Source organism: Gadus macrocephalus, chromosome 7 (genome assembly GCF_031168955.1).
Source record: "Gadus macrocephalus chromosome 7, ASM3116895v1".
In the NCBI taxonomy this organism is placed as follows: Eukaryota; Metazoa; Chordata; class Actinopteri; order Gadiformes; family Gadidae; genus Gadus; species Gadus macrocephalus.
In genome coordinates, this window is record NC_082388.1 from 27824412 (window position 1) to 27846856 (window position 22445).

The 22445-nt window shown below is 51.9% G+C and overlaps 1 protein-coding gene across 2 annotated transcripts in view; it reads right to left on the bottom strand.

Annotated features, from left to right (window-relative positions):
- The window catches only part of LOC132462155 (uncharacterized), a 306161-nt gene that overhangs the window by 160273 nt on the left and 123443 nt on the right, over positions 1-22445 (bottom strand). The window lies entirely within an intron of this gene.

The following is a 22445-nucleotide window of genomic DNA, read 5'->3' on the forward strand; positions in this document are numbered from 1 at the left end:
CCGTGAGGTATTATTCTGGACAATGGACATGTCGCGCCCAACTTTAGCTTGGGCGTACAAGGAGGTGGAGACGTTCCGTAAATGTTGCTGGACGACTTCCATGGTAGCTCTAGGTTTAATGTGTCGCGTTCCTCTTTTCCATAGTTTTTATTGAGCAGGCTACACTGTGTCGCGCTGCTATGATGTCACGATGTTCACGTAGCTGCCGCGGCGATCGACATCCGGCCTACCGTAAGGGTACTGTCGGCGGTGGAAACGCGACCTCAGAACTGAGCTCCCCCCTCTATCGAACCAAACCGCTCCCTCCGGGGGAAAGTGCCATAACATGTGATGGTACAGTACTCACATGTGATGACGCAATATCAATATTAATAATAATAATTCATTTTATTCGAGGGCGCCTTTCAAAGCACCCAAGGTCACCTTACAGGGCAGTTTAAAAACAGAAAACATAATCAACAATCATAAAAAACACAAGAACAAGATACATTGAACAATTTACATAAGTGGGGTGAGATGGGTTAGATGGAATATGTCAGTTTAAAAAGATGTGTTTTGAGACGAGACTTAAAAGTGGAAAGAGTGTCGAAATTACGGATGTCAGGTGGGAGGGTGTTCCAGAGGTGGGGGGCAGATCTGCTGAAGGCTCTGGACCCCATGGTGACCAGGCGTGCGGGAGGCACAGTGAATTGAATGGAAGAGGAGGACCGGAGAGTGCGGGTGGGTGTGTTGGTGCGTAGGAGTTCACAGATGTATGGAGGGGCGAGGTTGTGGAGGGCCTTGAAGGTGAGGAGCAGGATCTTGAAGTGGATGCGGGTTTTGACCGGGAGCCAGTGAAGCTGCTGAAGGCCAGGGGTGATGTGATTAATGGAGGGGGTTCTGGTGATGATGCGGGCGGCAGAGTTCTGGACCAGTTGGAGTTTGCGAATGGACTCGAGGGGGAGACCGAAGAGGAGGGAGTTACAGTAATCGATGAGGGAAGTGACCAGGGTGTGAACAAGGATGGCTGTGCTATGGGGTGTGAGGGATGGGTGGAGGCGGTTGAGGTTGCGGAGATGGTAGTAGGCAGACCTGGTGATGTTATTGATGTGTGCTTGGAATGATAGTGTGCTGTCGAGGATGACACAGTATTAACAGGTGATACAGTACTACCATGTGAAGGCAGAGTATTAATAGGTGATACAGTACTAACATGTGGTGGTACAGTACTAACATGTGAAGGTCCAGTATTAACAGGTGATACAGTACTACCATGTGAAGGTACAGTACTAACATGTGAAGGTCCAGTATTAACAGGTGATACAATACTAACATGTGAAGGTACAGTATTAACAGGTGATACAGTACTACCATGTGAAGGTACAGTACTAACATGTGAAGGTACAGTACTAACATGTGAAGGTACAGTACTACCATGTGAAGGCACAGTATTAATAGGTGATACAGTACTAACATGTGAAGGTACAGTACTACCATGTGAAGGCAGAGTATTAATAGGTGATACAGTACTAACATGTGGTGGTACAGTACTAACATGTGAAGGTCCAGTATTAACAGGTGATACAATACTAACATGTGAAGGTACAGTATTAACAGGTGATACAGTACTACCATGTGAAGGTACAGTACTAACATGTGAAGGTACAGTACTAACATGTGAAGGTACAGTACTACCATGTGAAGGCACAGTATTAATAGGTGATACAGTACTAACATGTGAAGGTACAGTACTACCATGTGAAGGTACAGTATTAACAGGTGATTCAGTACTAACTTGTGAAGGTACAGTACTAACATGTGAAGGTACAGTATTAACAGGTGATACAGTACTAACATGTGAAGGTACAGTACTAACATGTGAAGGTACAGTATTAACAGGTGATTCAGTACTAACATGTGGAGGTACAGTACTAACATGTGAAGGTACAGTACTAACATGTGAAGGTACAGTATTAACATGTGAAGGTCCAGTATTAACAGGTGATTCAGTACTAACATGTGGAGGTACAGTATTAACAGGTGATACAGTACTAACATGTGAAGGTACAGTACTAACAGGTGATACAGTACTAACATGTGAAGGTCCAGTATTAACAGGTGATTCAGTACTACCATGTGAAGGTACAGTATTAACAGGTGATACAATACTAACATGTGGAGGTACAGTATTAACAGGTGATACAGTAATAACATGTGAAGGTACAGTACTAACAGGTGATACAGTACTAACATGTGGTGGTACAGTACTAACATGTGAAGGTCCAGTATTAACAGGTGATTCAGTGCAACCATGTGAAGGTACAGTATTAACAGGTGATACAGTACTAACATGTGGAGGTACAGTATTAACAGGTGATACAGTACTAACATGTGAAGGTACAGTACTAACATGTGAAGGTACAGTATTAACAGGTGATTCAGTACTAACATGTGAAGGTACAGTACTAATATGTGAAGGTACAGTATTAACAGGTGATACAGTACTAACATGTGAAGGTACAGTATTAACAGGTGATACAGTACTAACATGTGAAGGTACAGTATTAACAGGTGATTCAGTACTAACATGTGAAGGTCCAGTATTAACAGGTGATTCAGTACTAACATGTGAAGGTACAGTACTAACATGTGAAGGTCCAGTATTAACAGGTGATACGGTACTAACATGTGGAGGTGCAGTACCAACATGATCAGCAGGCTGTAGATTCTCCTCTGAGGATCAGGCCGTCTCCCAGTCGATGCTGGCCGCCGCTGCAGCCCAGTGGAGCAGCCGAGACGCTCCCCCAGACGGCCGCTATCTGGAGCCGCCAGCAGGGATCAACCACCAGAGAGAAGCCCTCCTGCAGAGGGGGGGACGGGGGGACGGGGGCTGGGGGACGGGGGGACGGGGGGGACGGGGGCTGGGGGACGGGGGCTGGGGGACGGGGGGACGGGGACGGGGGGGACGGGGGGGACGGGGGCTGGGGGACGGGGGGACGGGGAAACGGGGGGGACGGGGGCTGGGGGACGGGGGCTGGGGGACGGGGGGACGGGGGCTGGGGGGACGGGGGGGACGGGGGCTGGGGGGACGGGGGGGACGGGGGCTGGGGGACGGGGGGACGGGGTCTGGTGGGGCTGGGGGGCCCAGGCAGGAGGAGGCGGTCGATAAGACGTATGGATCTGTGTGTGGGCGGCGCTCTCTCCCTCGGCTCGCCATCGATCCGGCGCCGTCGCGCTCTCCGGTTCTGAGCGGGGGCGGGGACGGAGCGGGTGTTCTGTACCATAGCCCGCGGCGCGACCTCCTATAGGACCGCCCGGACCGAGGCTGCTGGGAGCCCCGCCCACAACATGGCGGCTCTGAGTCATCCTGGAGCTCGGCACCGGAGGCCGATCAGGTGAGGGCCCGTCAGACAGGTGGGGGCCGGTCAGACAGGTGGGGGCCGGTCAGACAGGTGAGGGCCGGTCAGACAACAGGTGAGGCCCCGTCAGACAGGTGGGGGCCGGTCAGACAACAGGTGAGGCCCCGTCAGACAGGTGGGGGTCGGACAGACGACAGGTGAGGGCCGGTCAGACAGGTGAGGGCCCGTCAGACGGGTGGGGGCCGGTCAGACGACAGGTGAGGCCCCGTCAGACAGGTGAGGGCCGGTCAGACAGGTGAGGGCCCATCAGACAGGTCGGGGCCGATCTGAGGGGGGGGGGGGGGCGGGGAGCCTTTTATTGACTGTACTTTGTCGCCCTAGGCAGTAAACACCAATCAGCCGCTAATGGGAGATGGCCTCTGTAGACGATGCGCTCTGAGGGGATTTCTTTGCATCCATTTAGAAACGTGAATGAAGACCTGGATCAAGGTAACATCATCTGTACCTTCTCCGTAAAACACTCACCCGCCGCACACACACACACGCACGCACACACACACACACACACACACACACACACACACACACACACACACACACACACACACACACACACACACACACACACACACACACACAGACCCACATTCTTTATCACCCCCACTTCTCCCGTGCTATCTTCCCTTCTCCCCCCACCCCCCATTTGAGTGGAGGGGCTATAAATTAAAGTGAGAGAATTACTGCTAACTGTAGGAATAAATTAGAATGCCTTGTAAACATGGCCTGACTGCCTGATTACAGACCACTCCCCCTGGGTGGAGGAGGAGGAGGAGTAGTCCCATTCCCAGTGGGACACTGGGAATGGGACTACTCCTCCACCTCCTCCACCTCCTCCTCCTCCTCCACCTTCTCCTCCTCCTCCTCCTCCACCTTCTCCTCCTCCGAGGTGGAGGAGGTGGAGGTGGAGGAGGAGGAGGAGGAGGAGGAGGAGGAGGAGGAGGAGGTAGAGGAGGATGAGTTGCCCCACTCCCACTAAGACACTTGGTGTTGGGAGAAGGAGGAGGAGGTAGAGGAGTTTGAGAGGAGAAGGTGGAGAGTAGAAAGGTAGAGAAGAGGAGCAAGAGGAGGAAGAGGAGAAAGAGGAGAGGAAACTACACACGGTAGGGCTGTAACACTCTCAGTAGGGCTGTAACACTCTCAGTAGGGCTGTAACACCCTCAGTAGGGCTGTAACACCCTCAGTAGGGCTGTAACACTCTCAGTAGGGCTGTAACACTCTCAGTAGGGCTGTAACACCCTCAGTAGGGCTGTAACACTCTCAGTAGGGCTGTAACACCCTCAGTAGGGCTGTAACACCCTCAGTAGGGCTGTAACACCCTCAGTAGGGCTGTAACACCCTCAGTGGGGCTGTAACACCCTCAGTGGGGCTGTAACACCCTCAGTGGGGCTGTAACACCCTCAGTGGGGCTGTAACACCCTCAGTAGGGCTGTAACACCCTCAGTAGGGCTGTAACACCCTCAGTGGGGCTGTAACACCCTCAGTAGGGCTGTAACACTCTCAGTAGGGCTGTAACACCCTCAGTAGGGCTGTAACACTCTCAGTAGGGCTGTAACACCCTCAGTGGGGCTGTAACACTCTCAGTAGGGCTGTAACACCCTCAGTGGGGCTGTAACACCCTCAGTGGGGCTGTAACACTCTCAGTAGGGCTGTAACACCCTCAGTGGGGCTGTAACACCCTCAGTAGGGCTGTAACACTCTCAGTAGGGCTATAACACTCTCAGTAGGGCTGTAACACCCTCAGTAGGGCTGTAACACCCTCAGTAGGGCTGTAACGCTCTCAGTAGGGCTGTAACACCCTCAGTAGGGCTGTAACACCCTCAGTGGGGCTGTAACACTCTCAGTAACACTCACCTCCCTACTCCTAAACCCCGCCTGGACATCAACCTTCACACGCGTGGGGTCTCTAAGCTGAAGCGTGTGTAGCGGTAACACGGTGTAATTAGCCGTGCACGGTGTAAACAAGAGCTGTGTCCTCGACGTGTTGGTCCTGGGGAGAACGTCACATTAACGAGAGCAGCAGAAGGTGTGTGTGTGTGTGTGTGTGTGTGTGTGTGGGGGGGGGGGGGGGGGGCGCTCTGTTCATCATTTATTTACCGCTTAGCGATGCAGCCGACGCGGTCACCCAGCGACACTTGGGTGAATACGAATGTCCCCGAGGCAGGAGGGAGGTCAGGGGCATGCTGCTCACCCAGGGGGGGGTCCGTAGACCTGCTGCCTGAAGCCCCCTTCGTGACCTCACAGGTGGATGTCACTTCTCTCTGCTGCCCGGCGGTGATCCGTCCCTCCGACAGCCCACTTGTGATGTCACAAACGTGTGGATTCTGAAGGGGCTGGGGGGGGCTCCTCCACCCGACACCTGGTGGAGGTTTGGGGGCCCTCCACCAGCACCTGGCGGAGGATTGGGGGCCCTCCACCCACACCCTCTCAGGCCCAGACCGACGGAGCATCACCAGCAGACGCCTCCTCCCTCCACTGAAGTCTCAGACAGCTGAGCACATCGTTTGCTCAGCTAATAAGCAACCAAACTCTTCTTGACATCTGCAATTGGCAAAGCTGCACAAGATGTTTATTTCACGACGTACAAATGAGGCGATTTAATGAGGCTGAAGTGGTGGATCATCACGGCACTGTGGCGACGGACACAGTGCGCAAAGTTACAGGAATAGAGCCTCACAAAGCGGCTGTTTCCCTTATTATGTTAGCTATACATTGTGCTGATTGCTATACTCCAAACAAGAACATTTGTGAAAACGTCCTTAGGATGGTGTTAGCAAACTCTTGTAGCACCATTATTAAAAGACAGTGCCATGATAGAGCATGATGGAGGAGGGGGGTTTGGTGGGGTTGTCCTGTAGTGAACCTCAACATATGAATGGCCACTACATGTATTCCCATTGATACAGTAAGCACCATCAATCCTGTCCTGAAACCTGTGGAATATCTTAAAATATTTAAAATAAATACATTTGATGTAATAGTAGTGAACATTAGAAAAGTGGAATGGAGTCTTTAGGTGAACAATTGTGGAAGGAGTAGGGTCCCAAAATGTGTAGAGAAATATAACGAAGAAAGCAGAAAGCCTAAGAAGACAATGGCTGAACGCTGCCTGCAGCACCCACCTGAAAACCCTCCTGGGTGTGATGGTCTTATTCAGGATTTGATTGGTCAATAGTTGAGGAGCAGACTGCCTATTGGCCTTTTTCAAATGAGTGCATGCCCTAACAGCGTTGCTATTGGTTAGAACGTTATGCTTTTGCCGTCCTTTCACAGAGAAGTGTCAACCTGGGCAACCGAGACACACAAACACACACACCCACAATATACACAAAAGAAAACCACAATATACACACACACACAACACAAAATACAAAAACACAACACAATACACACACACACACACACACACACACACATACAACACAATATAAACACAGACAACCCACAATATACTTAATTTACACGCACAAACTCACAACACAATATACACAGACACAACACAATTTACACCAGCACAACACAATATACGCACATGCAACACAATATACACACACAACACAATATACACACAAACAAAACACAAGAAACATAGAGACAACACAATATACACACCAAAATATAAGCACACAATATAAACACACAAAACACGACATACACTTACACAAAACACAATATACACACACAACACATTATACAAACACACATCGCAATATACAATACAATATAGACAATATACAACACAACATGCACTAACACACAACGCAATATAAATGAACGCACAACACAACATACATTAACACATAACACAATATACACTACACGCACACACACACACACACACACACACACACACACACACACACACACACACACACACACACACACACACACACACACACACACACAGCAGCTCTGGTTAGTGTGGCGGCTCTAATAACCAGCAGAGACGGTGAGGAACGGCCGTCCTGTCCCTCTTTAGTTCAGGAGTTAAACGCCTCATCACAGCAAATGTCTCACTAATTGATTTGGCCTTTATAAATGGCGTGCTAGACATTGACTTTGAACACAAAGTTTAAACAAATTGTTGGTCTCTCTCACACACACACACACACACACACACACACACACACACACACACACACACACACACACACACACACACACACACGCACACGCACACACGCGAGCGCGCGCACACACACACACACACACACACACACACACACACACACACACACACACACACACACACACACACACACACACAGGGGTGCGTGATGGTTTTTGGTTCCTTTATTGAATGCCTCTTTTCTTTCCTCATCCTCCGTATTTAAACTCTACTTCGTCTGCCCCCCCCCCTCTCCACCGTCACACTGTTCATTAATTGCCAGCTGGAGGGAAAATCTGCAAATAAAACACGTTTCCGTTCTGCGGACCGCGCAACGCTCAGAACGGATCTCCGAGGTCGTCGAGCGAAGCTCTGTGAGCAGAACCGCTCGGTTCCTCCTCTGAACCAGCAAGTCTGACCGCGTCTCAAACAGACCAGCAGCGGCACCAGGCAGTCAGCGTTCTGTGCGTTCTGCCATAGACAGTACCGCAGCGAGAGAGACCGGTACGGAGAGAGAGAGGGGTGGGAGGGGAGGGAGAGAGAGAGCGAGAGAGCGAGAGAGAGCGAGAGAGAGAGCGAGAGAGAGAGCGAGAGAGAGAGCGAGAGAGAGAGAGAGAGAGAGAGAGAGAGAGAGAGAGAGAGAGAGAGAGAGAGAGAGAGAGAGAGAGAAGGGAGCTGACTACACGGTGAGATCCTGGGCGATCCGGTGACTGATGAACTCGTTCTTCTTCCCGGTCTCCAGCATCATATTGGAATAAGACGGAGGACATCGAGCCGGGATCCCGGGGACCGGAGGACAGGAGCAGCCTCTGATACGAGGGGACACAAAGGACCTCCGGTAGGTGGACCTCGGTGTGATACCGGCTCGGCTTAATGAGCCTTCCCTTTAGGGGTTCTCGTTAGGGGTTCTGGTTACGGTTCCTCGTTGGGGTTCGGTCGGAACTCGCCGGTTTCTGATTTCGATTCCAGTCCAACAAGTGACGGGTTCGGTTTGATTGACAGACAAGTTCCTCCGGCCGGAGGACCTCGGAGGAGCATTTGCATTTTTAACGGCACTTAATTGAACACTGATGTGGATTTGAGTCCGAGGCTGTCGGTCTGTGAGGAGGCTTCGGTTGAAGTGTTGTGATGCTGGTCGGAGGCTGCTCTGACACCGGGGGGGATTCGGGTTTTCATTCGCGAAGTGATTGGCGCAGATCTTTCATACAAGGAGCCTTTGTATTTATTTCTAAAAGCTTGGTTATTCAACATTTATCACATTGGCAATCACAGGAACCGACACGTTAACGTATACAAATAGACCCCATAGAAGACATGAACGTGTTCGTGGTGTGAATGGCATTGGTCTGTGTTTTGAAAATGTTCATATTTCCTAAGAGAATCCCACGTTGCCCCTTATGTCTCTCCGACAGCTCGTCTTTCCTCTCGGACCCTGAAGCGTTAAGATTAAATGTTTAAGCCGTAAAAATGTAATCAAATTGGAGAAGTTGATAAATCCTCATTCCGACTCATACAGAAATTGGAGAAATTGTCTAATAATTGTTTGACACAAAGTTGTGGATGCCGAGTGTATGCAGACCTTCCTCTATCGAGCCTTGATTTTTATATACATTACATTTTTTTCGAATACAGGTTTGATATATCTTTTATTCTGTATCAGCTGCAAATTATCTGAAGAACACTCTTAAACTAAAAGACGCAGATATTGAAACTAAGGAGCAGCGAATGGAGGAACAGATTCTATGGCTTCAACTCTCAATATTCTCAGCTCTAGAATATAACCTGAGACAGCAATTACCCCCGCTGGAACCCAGCCAAACACGCACACACACACGCGCGCGCGCGCACACACACACACACACACACACACACACACACACACACACACACACACACACACACACACACACACACACACACACACACACACACCCTTCCGCGTTGGAGACAGAAGTTATCTCCTCCGGGGGAGGGTGATCGCTCCACGCTAACACGGGGAATACTTTGTGTGGCGCGTTTTCATGACTAATTCAGAGAAGCTATTAGTGATTTAGAATCACTTGGGGGGAGTGGGGGGGAGTGGGGGGGGGGGGGGAGGAAGAGGTGGGAGTGGGGGGGGTTTGATGATGGGGGAGCAAGAACAAATGGTTTCTGCCCCGTCTAGTCAGACGGCTGCTTGGCCGCCGTCAGGTCAGACAGACACGAGAGACGGACACATGGCTCACGTGTGCGTCCAGACCTGGTGTCCCCCTGCCTCCCCGTGCCTCCCCCTGTCTCCCCCTGCCTCCCCCTGCTGTGGGGTGAGGCTCTGTCCCTCGGGCCGTGGGGCCTCTTGTGCAGAACAACACAGCTGAACCATCGCTGAGGTAGAGAACCATCGCTGAGGTAGAGAACCATCGCTGAGGTAGAAAACCATCGCTGAGGTAGAAAACCATCGCTGAGGTAGAGAACCATCGCTGAGGTAGAGAACCATCGCTGAGGTAGAAAACCATCGCTGAGGTAGAAAACCATCGCTGAGGTAGAAAACCATCGCTGAGGTAGAGAACCATCGCTGAGGTAGAGAACCATCGCTGAGGTAGAGAACCATCGCTGAGGTAGAGAACCATCGCTGAGGGAGAGAACCATCACTGAGGTAGAGAACCATCGTGGAGGTAGAGAACCATCGCTGAGGGAGAGAACCATCGCTGAGTTAGAGAACCATCGCTGAGGTAGAGATCCATCGCTGAGGTAGAGAACCATCGCTGAGGTACGGAACCATCACTGAGGTACGGAACCATCACTGAGTTAGAGAACCATCACTGAGTTAGAGAACCATCGTGGAGGTAGAGAACCATCACTGAGTTAGAGAACCATCGTGGAGGTAGAGGACCATCGCTGTGGTAGAGAACCATCGCTGAGGTGGAGAACCATCGTGGAGGTAGAGGACCATCGCTGTGGTAGAGAACCATCGCTGAGGTGGAGAACCATCGTGGAGGTAGAGGACCATCGCTGTGGTAGAGAACCATCGCTGAGGAAGAGAACCATCGTGGAGGTAGAGGACCATCACTGAGTTAGAGAACCATCGTGGAGGTAGAGAACCATCGCTGAGGTAGAGAACCATCGCTGAGGTAGAGGACCATCGCTGAGTTGCTACTCCTCGGAGGGGCTCGTCAGTCAGCGGTTTGGCGACGGGGCAGTAAGTCAGACGCTTGTGGAACGTGTAATTTGTGACGTCATAACGACGCTAATGTTAGCTTGTCGCGGTGCTAATGATCATTACAGGCAGAGAGAGCGATGGCTTTCAGTGTATTATTATCATAACCAACCATCGTGATGTTCCCACACTGCTCGGCGCGCAACGAGCAGCGCTACACACTCAGTCCTTTTTCATATTCGCACAATTGTGGTTATCATTAATCCCATTATTCACGTGCTGTGGTCATGTCGAGCTGATGGGAGATACGCCAATAAAGCTTTGATGGATCGGAACGAGACGAGAGGAGAGAGAGAGGAATGGGAGGGTGAGAAATAGAGAGAGAGACGGGGGGGGAGAAGTGAGAGCAAACGGGGGAGATGACAGAGCTGAGGGAGGAAGATGGAGAGACACTGGGAGATCAGGGGGGAGAGGAGGGAGAAAGGAGGGGGAGAGGAGGGAGAGAGGAGGGAGAGAGGAGGGCGATGGGGGAGGGGGGTGAGTGAGAGATGGAGAGGAAGTGTGTGTGTGTGTGTGTGTGTGTGTGTGTGTGTGTGTGTGTGTGTGTGTGTGTGTGTGTGTGTGTGTGTGTGTGTGTGTGTGTGTGTGTGTGTGTGTGTGTGTGTGTGTGTGTGTGTGTGTGTGTGTGTGTGTGTGGAGAGGGAGAGAGTGAGTGGATGTGGGGTCATGGCCATGGGTCTTTACAGGACGGACAGCTCCATCTGGATGAGCAGGAGGCTGATTGGACGGGAGCCGTCACATGGTGTTCCTAGGGGTGTCCCTCAGCCTCTTAACTAACAATGATTTAATGAGCGTCACTCCGACCAGCGCTGCTCTTTACCCTCAAATGTACAAATAATTAGATTATGTTCGTCCTGCTGGGGGCTGGGCTGCTACGGTTTATGCAAATCCGGGGCTGCCCAGACCAATCGGCGTCTCTGCTTTGATGGACTTGATATTTTACCCACACGCACGCACGCAACGCACACACACACACACACACACACACACACACACACACACACACACACACACACACACACACACACACACACACACACACACACACACACACACAGAGACAGAGTGGGGGTATGCAAACAAACAAGGTGCATCATGGACTGATTGCGAGTGGTTCTCTTTAATTACGGTGGGTTTTGGCAGTTTGTTTAACTTGGGCTTTAGTCCCGACGTTTATTGTAAACTTTGTGTCCTTCTGGGCGGAGCGTGCTTCTGTTTTACAATGTGTCGTTAAACAATGCCCCACGCACGCGCTGCCGTTACCACACACACACACACACACACACACACACACACACACACACACACACACACACACACACACACACACACACACACACACACACACACACACACACACACACACACACACACACACACACACACACACACACACACACAGACCGACCAGAGCCCAAAGACAGCTCACGGGGAGCAGGGCCGGTCCACTGGAGTCGGCCCGGGGTTGCTGGCCCGTCTCCTTCATGGGACGAGGTGCCCTCGCCACTGCCACTGCTCTTGAGCAAGGCATCTTCCTTGCCCTTCCAATGCACAGGTTATAACGCTGTGTCGTGTGGTCGATGTAGCGCCTCTCTCTAATGTGTGCGTGTGGCATCTCTAATGTGTGGCATGTGTGTGTCTGTGTGTTTGTGCGCCTGTGTGTGTGTGTGTGTCTGTGTGTGAAGGAGAGCCATAAAGCAGGTAGAAGTGCTGTGAAAGCCGTTATAGTGGCTGAAAGAGGGATAAATGCAAAGCCTTCATTCCCACGTGTGCGTGGCCTTTATTGTTTAACTGCCTCCTCTGTCGTGATTCGCTCGTTGGCTTCCCGGCTGCTAAACTCTAAGAGTCTTACCAAGATGGAGAATTATCAGTTTGAGTCGCACGCTAATATTGTGGCTGGGAGGGAGGCCATTCATCCTGCGTCTCCTCTTCTGTTTCCAACATGAGACGACTGCCCGAACCAAACAGGGAATCAAATATCTGAATCAAATATCTTTGAACCTGAAACCCATTTCACACCCATTTCCAGGAGAGCCCGTTTATGTGTTCTTCCATCCAACACCCCGTGGCTCTGACGGTCGGAGATGATTCGGTGTAGATGTACTGGATGCTGTTGTTCTACTCTGGCTAACAAAGGCAGCGGCGGCGGCGGCGCAGCAGCTAACTGCGATCGGACGACAGAAGCTCCGCCTCGCAGCCGCCGGCACTCAGCCGTCAACAACCCCGACGTCAGTCTCAGCAGACAGACAGACTGACGTCAGTCTCAGCAGACAGACAGACTGACGTCAGTCTCAGCAGACAGACAGACTGACGTCAGTCTCAGCAGACAGACAGACTGACGTCAGTCTCAGCAGACAGACTGACTGACGTCAGTCTCAGCAGACAGACAGACTGACGTCAGTCTCAGCAGACAGACAGACTGACGTCAGTCTCAGCAGACAGACTGACTGACGTCAGTCTCAGCAGACAGACAGACAGACGTCAGTCTCTCTGCTGAGACTGACGTCAGTCGGTCTGTCTGCTGAGACAGACAGACTGACAGACAGACAGGCTGACGTCTGTCTGTCTGTCTCAGCAGACAGACTGACGTCAGTCTCAGCAGACAGACAGACAGACAGACTGACGTCTGTCAGTCTGTCTCAGCAGACTGACAGACTGACGTCGGTCTCAGCAGACAGACTGACGTCGGTCTCAGCAGACAGACTGTCTGCTGAGACAGACAGACTGACGTCAGTCTGTCTGTCTCAGCAGACAGACTGACGTCAGTCTCAGCAGACAGACAGACAGACTGACGTCTGTCAGTCTGTCTCAGCAGGCTGACAGACTGACGTCAGTCTCAGCAGACAGACTGACGTCGGTCTCAGCAGACAGACTGACGTCAGTCTGTCAGTCTGCTGAGACTGACGTCAGTCTCAGCAGACAGACTGACGTCGGTCTGTCAGTCTGCTGAGACTGACGTCAGTCTGTCTGTCTCAGCAGACAGACTGACGTCAGTCTCAGCAGTCGGCTCTGGCAGCGCTCCGAGCCGACAGTCCTGCTCCTCCTCAGTCACCTGACCCGTGTCGTGAGGCCGGCCGCGTGGTGGGACGGCGTGTGTCGCCGGGCGGACGGTTGGCAGCACGCCCCTAACGGCGCCCAACCAGCCTGGAGGCCGTTAGGGCGTGATGGTCCAGAGTTATGAGCAGGGGCGGGGTGCTGTCTCTGTGTGTGTGTGTGTGTGCGTGTGTGAGTGTGTATTTGTGTATTGTGTGTGTGTGTGTGTTAACTGCGTGTGTGTGTGTGAGTGTGTGTGTTTGTGTACTGTGTGTGTGAGAGTGTGTATTTGTGTACAGTGTGTGTGTGAGTGTGTATTTGTGTATTGTGTGTGTGTGTGTGTGTTAACTGCATGTGTGTGTGTGTGTTTACTGCGTATGTGTGTGAGTGTGTGTGTTTGTGTACTGTGTGTGTGTGTGTGTGTTTACTGCGTGTGTGTTTGTGTGTGTGTGTGTGTGTCTGTGTTTGTGTACTGTGTGTGTGAGAGTGTGTATTTGTGTACAGTGTGTGTGTGTACAGTGTGTGTGTACAGTGTGTGTGTGTCAGTCTAGTGCTGCAATCAAAGTAGTAATGTCATAATAGAAAACGAGGAGTAAGCAGAATGAAATGGATGTCGTTCACCCTGGGGGGCTGCGGGGTGGGGGGGGCAGCGGGGGGGGGGGGGGGCGTCGTGCCTGAACGCACCCTGACAGCTCTCTGCAAGGAGGGGAGGAGCGGGAATCAAACTAGCCTCCTGCCTCGCTCAGGGCTACATGTTGCTGGAGACAGGTGGAGGAGCTGGAGGAACAGGAGACGTGTGTGTGTGTGTGTGTGTGTGTGTGTGTGTGTGTGTGTGTGTGTGTGTGTGTGTGTGTGTGTGTGTGTGTGTGTGTGTGTGTGTGTGTGTGTGTGTGTGTGTGTGTGTGTGTGTGTGTGTGTGGCTGTAGGACAGTAGATGTGTGTGTGTGTGTGTGGGTGTGTGTGTGTGATGACAGTAGATGTGTGTGTGTGTGTGTGTTACAGATTACAGATGTAGAGTCGTATTGGTGAGGCTCATCTATACGGTGGGATAGTGTAGGTTGGGGTTGGGGTTAAAGGTGACGTAGCGCTGCTGTTCTATACGGTGGGTTAGGGTTGGGGTTAAAGGTGACGTAGCGCTGCTGTTCTATACGGTGGGTTGGGGTTAAAGGTGACGTAGCGCTGCTGTTCTATACGGTGGGTTAGGGTTGGGGTTAAAGGTGACGTAGCGCTGCTGTTCTATACGGTGGGTTAGGGTTGGGGTTGGGGTTAAAGGTGACGTAGCGCTGCTGTTCTATACGGTGGGTTAGGGTTGGGGTTGGGGTTAAAGGTGACGTAGCGCTGCTGTTCTATACGGTGGGTTAGGGTTGGGGTTGGGGTTAAAGGTGACGTAGCGCTGCTGTTCTATACGGTGGGTTAGGGTTAAAGGTGACGTAGCGCTGCTGTTCTATACGGTGGGTTAGGGTTAGGGTTGGGGTTAAAGGTGACGTAGCGCTGCTGTTCTATACGGTGGGTTAGGGTTGGGGTTAGGGTTAAAGGTGACGTAGCGCTGCTGTTCTATACGGTGGGTTAGGGTTAGGGTTAAAGGTGACGTAGCGCTGCTGTTCTATACGGTGGGTTGGGGTTGGGGTTAAAGGTGACGTAGCGCTGCTGTTCTATACGGTGGGTTAGGGTTAAAGGTGACGTAGCGCTGCTGTTCTATACGGTGGGTTAGGGTTAAAGGTGACGTAGCGCTGCTGTTCTATACGGTGGGTTGGGGTTAAAGGTGACGTAGCGCTGCTGTTCTATACGGTGGGTTGGGGTTAAAGGTGACGTAGCGCTGCTGTTCTATACGGTGGGTTGGGGTTAAAGGTGACGTAGCGCTGCTGTTCTATACGGTGGGTTAGGGTTGGGGTTAAAGGTGACGTAGCGCTGCTGTTCTATACGGTGGGTTAGGGTTGGGGTTAGGGTTAAAGGTGACGTAGCGCTGCTGTTCTATACGGTGGGTTAGGGTTGGGGTTAAAGGTGACGTAGCGCTGCTGTTCTATACGGTGGGTTAGGGTTGGGGTTGGGGTTAAAGGTGACGTAGCGCTGCTGTTCTATACGGTGGGTTAGGGTTGGGGTTAGGGTTAAAGGTGACGTAGCGCTGCTGTTCTATACGGTGGGTTGGGGTTGGGGTTAAAGGTGACGTAGCGCTGCTGTTCTATACGGTGGGTTAGGGTTGGGGTTGGGGTTAAAGGTGACGTAGCGCTGCTGTTCTATACGGTGGGTTAGGGTTGGGGTTGGGGTTAAAGGTGACGTAGCGCTGCAGTTCTATACGGTGGGTTGGGGTTAGGGTTAAAGGTGACGTAGCGCTGCTGTTCTATACGGTGGGTTAGGGTTAAAGGTGACGTAGCGCTGCTGTTCTATACGGTGGGTTAGGGTTGGGGTTAAAGGTGACGTAGCGCTGCTGTTCTATACGGTGGGTTGGGGTTGGGGTTAAAGGTGACGTAGCGCTGCTGTTCTATACGGTGGGTTAGGGTTGGGGTTGGGGTTAAAGGTGACGTAGCGCTGCTGTTCTATACGGTGGGTTGGGGTTGGGGTTAAAGGTGACGTAGCGCTGCTGTTCTATACGGTGGGTTAGGGTTGGGGTTAAAGGTGACGTAGCGCTGCTGTTCTATACGGTGGGTTAGGGTTGGGGTTGGGGTTAAAGGTGACGTAGCGCTGCTGTTCTATACGGTGGGTTAGGGTTGGGGTTGGGGTTAAAGGTGACGTAGCGCTGCTGTTCTATACGGTGGGTTAGGGTTGGGGTTGGGGTTAAAGGTGACGTAGCGCTGCTGTTCTATACGGTGGGTTGGGGTTGGGGTTAAAGGTGACGTAGCGCTGCTGTTCTATACGGTGGGTTAGGGTTGGGGTTAAAGGTGACGTAGCGCTGCTGTTCTATACGGTGGGTTGGGGTTAAAGGTGACGTAGCGCTGCTGTTCTATACGGTGGGTTAGGGTTGGGGTTAAAGGTGACGTAGCGCTGCTGTTCTATACGGTGGGTTAGGGTTGGGGTTGGGGTTAAAGGTGACGTAGCGCTGCTGTTCTATACGGTGGGTTAGGGTTGGGGTTGGGGTTAAAGGTGACGTAGCGCTGCTGTTCTATACGGTGGGTTAGGGTTGGGGTTGGGGTTAAAGGTGACGTAGCGCTGCTGTTCTATACGGTGGGTTAGGGTTAAAGGTGACGTAGCGCTGCTGTTCTATACGGTGGGTTAGGGTTAGGGTTGGGGTTAAAGGTGACGTAGCGCTGCTGTTCTATACGGTGGGTTAGGGTTGGGGTTAGGGTTAAAGGTGACGTAGCGCTGCTGTTCTATACGGTGGGTTAGGGTTAGGGTTAAAGGTGACGTAGCGCTGCTGTTCTATACGGTGGGTTGGGGTTGGGGTTAAAGGTGACGTAGCGCTGCTGTTCTATACGGTGGGTTAGGGTTAAAGGTGACGTAGCGCTGCTGTTCTATACGGTGGGTTAGGGTTAAAGGTGACGTAGCGCTGCTGTTCTATACGGTGGGTTGGGGTTAAAGGTGACGTAGCGCTGCTGTTCTATACGGTGGGTTGGGGTTAAAGGTGACGTAGCGCTGCTGTTCTATACGGTGGGTTGGGGTTAAAGGTGACGTAGCGCTGCTGTTCTATACGGTGGGTTAGGGTTGGGGTTAAAGGTGACGTAGCGCTGCTGTTCTATACGGTGGGTTAGGGTTGGGGTTAGGGTTAAAGGTGACGTAGCGCTGCTGTTCTATACGGTGGGTTAGGGTTGGGGTTAAAGGTGACGTAGCGCTGCTGTTCTATACGGTGGGTTAGGGTTGGGGTTGGGGTTAAAGGTGACGTAGCGCTGCTGTTCTATACGGTGGGTTAGGGTTGGGGTTAGGGTTAAAGGTGACGTAGCGCTGCTGTTCTATACGGTGGGTTGGGGTTGGGGTTAAAGGTGACGTAGCGCTGCTGTTCTATACGGTGGGTTAGGGTTGGGGTTGGGGTTAAAGGTGACGTAGCGCTGCTGTTCTATACGGTGGGTTAGGGTTGGGGTTGGGGTTAAAGGTGACGTAGCGCTGCAGTTCTATACGGTGGGTTGGGGTTAGGGTTAAAGGTGACGTAGCGCTGCTGTTCTATACGGTGGGTTAGGGTTAAAGGTGACGTAGCGCTGCTGTTCTATACGGTGGGTTAGGGTTGGGGTTAAAGGTGACGTAGCGCTGCTGTTCTATACGGTGGGTTGGGGTTGGGGTTAAAGGTGACGTAGCGCTGCTGTTCTATACGGTGGGTTAGGGTTGGGGTTGGGGTTAAAGGTGACGTAGCGCTGCTGTTCTATACGGTGGGTTGGGGTTGGGGTTAAAGGTGACGTAGCGCTGCTGTTCTATACGGTGGGTTAGGGTTGGGGTTAAAGGTGACGTAGCGCTGCTGTTCTATACGGTGGGTTAGGGTTGGGGTTGGGGTTAAAGGTGACGTAGCGCTGCTGTTCTATACGGTGGGTTAGGGTTGGGGTTGGGGTTAAAGGTGACGTAGCGCTGCTGTTCTATACGGTGGGTTAGGGTTGGGGTTGGGGTTAAAGGTGACGTAGCGCTGCTGTTCTATACGGTGGGTTGGGGTTGGGGTTAAAGGTGACGTAGCGCTGCTGTTCTATACGGTGGGTTAGGGTTGGGGTTAAAGGTGACGTAGCGCTGCTGTTCTATACGGTGGGTTGGGGTTGGGGTTAAAGGTGACGTAGCGCTGCTGTTCTATACGGTGGGTTAGGGTTGGGGTTAAAGGTGACGTAGCGCTGCTGTTCTATACGGTGGGTTAGGGTTGGGGTTAAAGGTGACGTAGCGCTGCTGTTCTATACGGTGGGTTAGGGTTAAAGGTGACGTAGCGCTGCTGTTCTATACGGTGGGTTAGGGTTGGGGTTGGGGTTAAAGGTGACGTAGCGCTGCTGTTCTATACGGTGGGTTAGGGTTGGGGTTGGGGTTAAAGGTGACGTAGCGCTGCTGTTCTATACGGTGGGTTGGGGTTGGGGTTGGGGTTAAAGGTGACGTAGCGCTGCTGTTCTATACGGTGGGTTAGGGTTGGGGTAAGGGTTAAAGGTGACGTAGCGCTGCTGTTCTATACGGTGGGTTAGGGTTAAAGGTGACGTAGCGCTGCTGTTCTATACGGTGGGTTAGGGTTGGGGTTGGGGTTAAAGGTGACGTAGCGCTGCTGTTCTATACGGTGGGTTAGGGTTGGGGTTGGGGTTAAAGGTGACGTAGCGCTGCTGTTCTATACGGTGGGTTAGGGTTAGGGTTGGGGTTAAAGGTGACGTAGCGCTGCTGTTCTATACGGTGGGTTGGGGTTGGGGTTGGGGTTAAAGGTGACGTAGCGCTGCTGTTCTATACGGTGGGTTAGGGTTGGGGTTAAAGGTGACGTAGCGCTGCTGTTCTATACGGTGGGTTAGGGTTAAAGGTGACGTAGCGCTGCTGTTCTATACGGCTGGTTAGGGTTGGGGTTAAAGGTGACGTAGCGCTGCTGTTCTATACGGTGGGTTGGGGTTGGGGTTAAAGGTGACGTAGCGCTGCTGTTCTATACGGTGGGTTAGGGTTGGGGTTGGGGTTAAAGGTGACGTAGCGCTGCTGTTCTATACGGTGGGTTGGGGTTGGGGTTAAAGGTGACGTAGCGCTGCTGTTCTATACGGTGGGTTAGGGTTGGGGTTAGGGTTAAAGGTGACGTAGCGCTGCTGTTCTATACGGTGGGTTGGGGTTGGGGTTAAAGGTGTCGTAGCGCTGCTGTTCTATACGGTGGGTTAGGGTTGGGGTTGGGGTTAAAGGTGACGTAGCGCTGCTGTTCTATACGGTGGGTTAGGGTTGGGGTTGGGGTTAAAGGTGACGTAGCGCTGCTGTTCTATACGGTGGGTTAGGGTTGGGGTTGGGGTTAAAGGTGACGTAGCGCTGCTGTTCTATACGGTGGGTTGGGGTTAGGGTTAAAGGTGACGTAGCGCTGCTGTTCTATACGGTGGGTTGGGGTTGGGGTTAAAGGTGACGTAGCGCTGCTGTTCTATACGGTGGGTTAGGGTTAGGGTTAAAGGTGACGTAGCGCTGCTGTTCTATACGGTGGGTTGGGGTTGGGGTTAAAGGTGACGTAGCGCTGCTGTTCTATACGGTGGGTTGGGGTTAAAGGTGACGTAGCGCTGCTGTTCTATACGGTGGGTTAGGGTTAGGGTTGGGGTTAAAGGTGACGTAGCGCTGCTGTTCTATACGGTGGGTTAGGGTTAGGGTTGGGGTTAAAGGTGACGTAGCGCTGCTGTTCTATACGGTGGGTTAGGGTTAGGGTTGGGGTTAAAGGTGACGTAGCGCTGCTGTTCTATACGGTGGGTTAGGGTTAGGGTTAAAGGTGACGTAGCGCTGCTGTTCTATACGGTGGGTTAGGGTTAAAGGTGACGTAGCGCTGCTGTTCTATACGGTGGGTTAGGGTTAAAGGTGACGTAGCGCTGCTGTTCTATACGGTGGGTTGGGGTTGGGGTTAAAGGTGACGTAGCGCTGCTGTTCTATACGGTGGGTTAGGGTTGGGGTTGGGGTTAAAGGTGACGTAGCGCTGCTGTTCTATACGGTGGGTTAGGGTTGGGGTTGGGGTTAAAGGTGACGTAGCGCTGCTGTTCTATACGGTGGGTTAGGGTTGGGGTTGGGGTTAAAGGTGACGTAGCGCTGCTGTTCTATACGGTGGGTTGGGGTTAAAGGTGACGTAGCGCTGCTGTTCTATACGGTGGGTTGGGGTTGGGGTTAGGGTTAAAGGTGACGTAGCGCTGCTGTTCTATACGGTGGGTTAGGGTTGGGGTTAAAGGTGACGTAGCGCTGCTGTTCTATACGGTGGGTTAGGGTTGGGGTTAGGGTTAAAGGTGACGTAGCGCTGCTGTGTTCACCACTGGGACCACGGCCGTTAGCATGCTAACGGCCGACCATCCGTTATTGTTTGCTGGTATAATTTGGTCTTCATGTCCGACCTCACCCTGCTCCAATGCCCTCGGCTTGTTGACACATGGAGAAAGAATTGGAGGGAAAATAAACCCGTGGTTAGAAACATCCCCACGGAAAAGATCCTAACGAAAATATATCCTAATAGAAAATATAGTTTAGAAAATATACTCATAGAAAAGATCCTTGGAGCCTAATTAAAAAGAGGCTGATAGATACGTAACCTGGTAACCTGGAACCTGGTAACCTGGAACCTGGTAACCTGGTGACCTGTAGCCTGGTAGCCTGGTAGCCTGTAGCCTGGTAGCCTGGTAGCCTGGTAGCCTGGTAGCCTGTAGCCTGTAGCCTGGTAGCCTGTAGCCTGGTAGCCTGTAGCCTGTAGCCTGTAGCCTGGTAGCCTGGTAGCCTGTAGCCTGTAGCCTGTAGCCTGTAGCCTGTAGCCTGTAGCCTGTAGCGGTCTATCCGGTCTGAGGCTGATGGCCGAGCAGCCCTCAGATGGATCCATGAGGCCGTCCTCGGGAGGAGGAGAGCAGCCTGGAGAAGCTGCCGCCACAGGGTGCTTCGTTCAGCCCTCCTCATACTGGGGCTTCGTATGGATGTAGGGAGGGTCTGGCCTCCCCCTGCCCTGAGTGTGTGTTTGTGTGTGTGTGTGTGTGTGTGTGTGTGTGTGTGTGTGTGTGTGTGTGTGTGTGTGTGTGTGTGTGTGTGTGTGTGTGTGTGTGTGTGTGTGTGTGTGTGTGTGTGTGTGTGTGTGTGTGTGTGTGTGTGTGTGTGTGTGTCTGTCTGAGTGTGCACACCATGGTGTGTGTGTGTGTGTGTTCACGCACTGCTGTAGGTGTGTGTCTGTGTGTTTGTACTTGCATGTGTATTGTGTGTGGTCTATATGCATGTTTGTGAATGCATTCTTGTGTGTGAGTCTGTGTGTGTATTATTTGTGTGTTGCTCTTACCTCCTGTGAGGACAAAGTTATTTCTACTGCTTGCTGTGTGTGATGTGTGTGATGTGTGTGATGTGTGTGTGTGTGGTGTGTGTGTGTGTGTGTGTGTGTGCGTGTGCTGCGTCCTATACGCAGCATCAGACAGCTGGTGATTTGCCAAAGTGCCTCGCTGCAAATCAAAGCAGGAGGATGTCTGCTCGGAGTGTTTACTCCTCACTCTCATATGGATCCTCCCGCATTCACCCCATGTGACCGCCAAGCTGTTTACTGATTGGTCAATCAGACGCCTGAATCAATTAGAATTCATTACAATAGGATCATAATTATATTATGAAGTCTGTTCATGAGGCTGATTCATCAGGTACACCTTGCAGTGTTCACATTAGGAAATGAAACCTTTCAAATGCCCCTACCAATTTAAAACGTTTTCTTTTTGGACCTGAGACATTTTGCAATTATACTGATAACATCCTTAAGATGTAATGGACTTTGACACATCGACTCAGACAGATGGAACCTCCGCTAACCGAGGTGAGCAGGTAGTGGTGGTCGGAGTGGTGGGTTTGAATCCTCCAGGTCCCATGAGCCAGCTCTTCTCACCTGTAGCGCTCGTTAACGCGTCAGGAAGACGTCCTCTGAGGATCAGACCAGTACCGGTGAGAACGGAGGAGACGTCATGGACGGCTTCAGGCTCCCTCTCAGCGTGCGAGTCGCCTGCCGGATCAAAGAGCGGCTAAGTGCTTTCCTAACGCAGCAGAGATGCAGGGAGCTCTGGAACCCAAGCACCCCGTCGATGGGGCAGGATATTCTGCTCGGGAGGGCAGCTAGATGAGCTGGACTCCCGCTGATCTGTTTATCTTTCTTTACCAACTCATATTGATGGAT